At 36.6% G+C, this 5,393-nt stretch overlaps 1 pseudogene; it reads left to right on the top strand.

The window, feature by feature from the left end:
* Positions 1-498: 498 nt before the first annotated feature.
* LOC103582231 lies at positions 499-1,205 on the top strand (annotated as a pseudogene).
* The last annotated feature ends 4,188 nt before the right edge of the window (positions 1,206-5,393 follow it).

Raw genomic sequence — 5,393 nt, 5'->3', positions numbered from 1 at the left:
GCATGGAGACATGAGCCATAGAGAACAATGGCTTGGGAAGCCCCCACACTACCATCAAGGAGCTGATATGGTGCTAATTAAGAAATCTTCCTCATCTACAAGATAAGAGGCCCTTGTAATGTCTTCTCATTGGATTTAGAAATGTATAGACCAGTAATTTCTGTTTGTCTTCCTTTCTTCCCCTTTCTGATGGGCATAAAGCCATTTGGTCCCATTCCATCACTGCATATTGGGTATGTGGAGGGCAAATAATTTGCCTTTTTAGTTCACTTGTTCTGATTTATATTCACTCATTTTGTTTCCTGCCCAGTTCCTGTGGACATTTGAGTTTTTGACCCTACAACTGACAAGACATTTGATGACATAAGCTGAATTGGACTCCTGAAAGCACAGTGAATTGAGGTTCATTCCACGGCTCAGGGCTGATCCCTGAGTTCTGTGGGTGACTTCACAATGGCCAGGGTAGTTCTCAGCCTCCTTCTGTAGTCTCGTTCCACTATGCTGGCCACCCTGTAGCTGGTTAGCCTTTCTTTCCCCACTTTGTGGGCCCAGGTGTTAATCAGCTGTACCTACAATAGTCTCTGCCAGTGGGCCTTACTCTCAGGCAATGATGTTGTCCTACATTGTGACCATCCCAAGACATTCTGGTACTTCTTGGAGAGGATCCCTTTCTGCTCAACTCAAGCCCTAACATAAAGAAACTGCCTGGGGGCAGCCTCCAATTGATCAACACTCAGCCCTTCCAGACAGGTCTCTATAGCTGCCAGGACAACAACAATGCCCTTGTGATGGAATATGAAATTGATTTCCAGGATGTAACCTCCCTGCATATTACACACAAAGACCTGGGCCAAAAGCCCCTGTAGAATGAGACCCTGAGTATGCGTGGCAAGGTCCTCATCTTTACTCACTGGGAGCTGTGGCAGGAGTGTAACCGCTGCAGAGAGCTGGTCGAGCGCAAACGCGCAGGGTAGTGCTATGTTGAGGAGCCCCTGGAAAAACCCATGCCCTGCTGGCTCTGTTTGAGAGAGGAGAAGGTTCGATACAGCCGCATGCGGCCTGAGATGCGGGTGGAAGCCTGCCTTGTACCCTGTGACACTGATAAGGAAATCAACCAGCCGTACTTCATCTTTGACAATTACCAGCTGGGCAAGTTGACCAACAACACGTGGCTTACCTGTCCCTAGGCCTCCATCTACAGGTGACAAGGCCAGGGAAGTAGCCCTGCCTGTGGCCCTCACCCAGGCTTTGTTTCTGATGCCTATATGGGCTAACAGTTTACTTTCCATCAGAAAATCCGGCTCTTTCTCCCAGCCTTCATGGTCAGTCTGTGCAGAAAGGGATCTCTTCACTGGCTTGCATAGATATTCATTCAGCAAGAATTTCCTGGTGCCCTGGGCAGGTGCTCCAAGGTGGGCCCTGGGTTGGTGATGTTGGGGACACAGTGGTGACTTACTCCCTGCCCACACAGGCTCCTGATATTCAGGGAGAGACCAAACGTAAAACCTAGAGACCAAGATACTCAGGCCCATGCTCATGCCAACGTAGACACTAATGTAGTTTCTGTCCCTCGACTAGACCCTGATGGATACAATTTATCTATCCTTGCAGCAATGCCACAGTACCTTAATCATTGTACTTTTTAAATAAGTCATGATATTTGGTAGTACATGTTTTCCAACTTTGTTCTTCAAGATTGTCTTGGTTATTCATAGCCCCTTGTATAAAAATTTTGAAATCAGTTTATAGTTTCCACCCAAAAAATGCTATTTTTTTTTTAATTGGGGCTTCATTGAATCTAAAGATAGATTTGGGGAGAATAAATATATTACAATATTTAGTCTTCCAATCCATTAACATGGTAAATTCTTCTTTAATTTCTCTCAATAATGTGCAGTTATTAATGTAGAGGCCTTACATATCTTTTATTGTATTTATTCCTAGGTATTTGATTTTTTTCATGCTATCATAAATTGTGTCTTTTAAATTTCATCTCCTAATTCTTTGGTGCTGGTATATGGATTATATTTGATATTTGGCTTTTGTTTGTTTTTAGTTCAGTGATTTTTTTTTTTTCTTTTTCATTGTGATAAAAAATATATAACATAAGAATTCCCATTTTAAGCATTTTTAAACATACAATTATATGGAATTAATTACATCCACAATACTTTGTAACTACTACCTCTATTTCAAAAACATTTTTGTCATCCTAAACATAAACTCTGTACCCATTAAGCAATAACCTTTCATTATTTCTTCCCCCCTCCATCCCCATTTCTGGTAACCTCTAATCTACTAGTCTAATTTCTGTCTCTGAAATTTTTTTCTTTTTAATTTATCTTTTTAATTGACCCATGATAATTGTATATATTTATGGGGTACAATATGATATTTAGGTACATGTATACTGTGTACAATGATCATATCAGGGTGTTTAGCATATCCATCACCTCAAACATTTGTCACTTCTTTGTGCTGGGAACATTATATCTGATATTTGTATATGACCTTGTATCTAATTATTTTGCTAAATTCACCTATCTCAAGTAAAACTCTGAATGGAGAAGTTGATGGCAGACTTGCTTGTGTTATACTTAATATTTCTCTATTAAGTATAATTTTGCTCTAGGTTCTTAACAAAAACACTTTATCAACTTAAAACAATTCCCTTTTGTTCCTCGTTTGCCAAGAGTTTTGATTCAACACGAATGAGTGTTGAATTTATCAAATGCCTTTTCTGCATCTACTGAGAATAGTATGGGGTTTCTCCTTTATTCTGTTAATGTGATGAATTACATTAATTGATTTTCAAATATAAACTCAAACTTGCTTTCCTGGGATAAACTCAATTTGGTCTTGATGTTTATTCTTTTTTAAAATCGCTGCAATCAGTTTGCTGATATATTTCTTTTTAGGATATTATGTCTATCTTCACGAAAGAGATTGGCCTGAGGTTTTCCTATGCCGTAGTGTCCTTATAAGGTTTTGGCATCAAGGTGATGCAGGCCTCGTAGAAGTTAAGAGGTGTTCCATCTTTTTCTATTTTTGGAAATGTTTTAAAAGATTGATATCATTTCTTAATTGTTAAGAAACGTTTGGGAGAACTTACTGGTAAAACTTTCTGGGCTCAGGGTTTTTTGTACGTAAGTTTTATTTAATTTTTTTGTGTGAGTGCATAGGTTTTAAATTACAGATTCAATTTCTTTAATAGTAAATATGAAACTATTCAGATTTTTTTCTTGTGCCAGTGTTGTTAAATTTTTCCATGAATTTATCTATTTCATCTAAATTTTTAGAAGTTTTGGCTAAAAGTTGTTTGTAATGTCCTCTAATTATTTATGCCTGTGGGATCCGTAGTGATGTCTCTTTTTTCATTACTGATATCAAGTATTTAAGCCTTCTCCATTTTCTCTTGATCAGTCTTTCTGGGCTTTATCAATCTCATTCATCTTTTCAAAGAACCAACTTTTGATTTTGTTGATTTTCTTTACTGTACTTTTGTTTTCCGTGTCATTGACTTCTGGTCTCTATTAATTCTTTTTTCTATATTCTTTAGGTTTAATTTTCTTTTTCTTTTTTTCTCTTACTTCTTGAGATGCTTTCTTAAATCTCAAATTTTCATTCTTTATTCCCCAAAGTATGTATTAAGGCTATGAATTTCATCTAAGTCTCACTTACCTGCATTCCACAAGTTTTGATAAGTTATAGTTTCATCTTCAGTTGGTTAAAAATGCTTTCTACTTTTAATTGTGATTTCTTTTTTGACCCATTGATTATTTAGACATTTCATTGCATAATTTTCAAATATCTGGGTAATTTCTTATTATCTTTTTGTCATTTATGTCTAGCTTAATTCCACTTACCAAAATGTATGATTGAATTCCTTTAACATTTATTAAAAATTGCTTTATGACCCAGAATATAGTCAATTTTGGCCAATGTTTAATGTGAATGTGAAAATAATGTATGTTCTGCACTTGTTGAGTGCAGTATTCCATATATATGAATTAGGTCAACTTTATTTATCATGTTGTTTAAATCTTCTATATCTCTACTAAATTTGTGTTTGCATGTTCCATCAGTTACTAAGAGATGTATATTAAAATCACCAACTATGTTTGTGGATTTGTCTATTTCAACATTTAGAATTGTCAGGTTTTGGCTGGCCTGGTGGCGCACTGCTACAGTGCGCCACTTGGGAGCGCGGTGGCGCTCCCACCAAGGGTTCGGATCCCACATACAGACCGGCCGCTCACTGGCTGAGCGAGGTGCGGGCGTGGCACTGAGGGTTGCGATCCCGTTGCCGGTCCCGGTCCGGTATGGGCGCAACACTGAGGGTTGCGATCCGTTGCCGGTCACGAAAGAAAAAAAAAAAAAAAGAACTGTCAGGTTTTATTTTACCTATTTTTAGTTCATATAAACTTAGGATTGTTATATCTTCCTATTGGATTGATGATTTCATAAAATGTCTCTTGTAATCTCTATTAATACTTTTGACCCTATGTCTACTTTTCCTGTTATTGATATAACTACTAAACCAGGGGTGTTTTTGTTTGTTTGTTTGTTTTTGGTTTTCGGTTTGCATGATATTTTTGCATGTTTTTACTTTCAACTTTTCCATATTCCTTTATTTAAGATAATCTCATTTAAGCAGTATAGACTTAGATTTTTGTTTTGGTATTAAGTATGAAAATCTTTTTCTTTTAATTGGAATATTTAGTTTATTTACATTTAATGTAATTAAAGATATATTTGGATTTAAAACTACCATCTTCCTATTTGCTTTCTACTTGTTCTATCTATCCTTTGGTTTGTTTTCTCCTTTCTTGCTTTTAGACTCATCAAGTCTTTATTATGATTATTCCATTTCCCCCTCTTTGGGCTTATTAGTATGCATTCTTTCATTATTCTTTTACTCTAGAGATTACAACTTTACTTCTTGACTTACTGAATATAATTTAAATTTGCACTTGTACCATTTCCCAGACAATGCAGAGACTTTTCAATGCTTTAGCTTCATTTATTCCCCTTCTATCTGTTGTGTTCTTGCTGTCAAGTATTTTTATTTTACATATATTTTAAATTTCACAATAAATTATTTTTTAAAACACTTGATATTAATTTAGTTTTACTCGCGTATTTATTTTTCTGGTGCTTTTCTTTTCTCTCTCTCTCTTTTTTAAATTTGGCATCTGGCTGGTACGGGGATCTGAACATCCCATACCAGCCAGATGCCAAATAAAAAAAAGAGAGAGAGAGTTATAACACTCCACTCTAACCAACTGAGCTAACTGGACAGCCTCTTTTGGTGCTTCTCATCCCTACATTACCTCGCTTCCATTGGAGAAAGTTTTCCTGTTGCCTGGAGAATTCTCTCTCTCTCTTTTCTT

Source organism: Galeopterus variegatus, unplaced genomic scaffold, assembly GCF_000696425.1.
Source record: "Galeopterus variegatus unplaced genomic scaffold, G_variegatus-3.0.2 Scaffold15312, whole genome shotgun sequence".
Lineage (NCBI taxonomy): Eukaryota > Metazoa > Chordata > Mammalia > Dermoptera > Cynocephalidae > Galeopterus > Galeopterus variegatus.
Note: the sequence above shows the minus strand (reverse complement) of the source record. Positions and strands in the feature narration are given on the sequence as shown.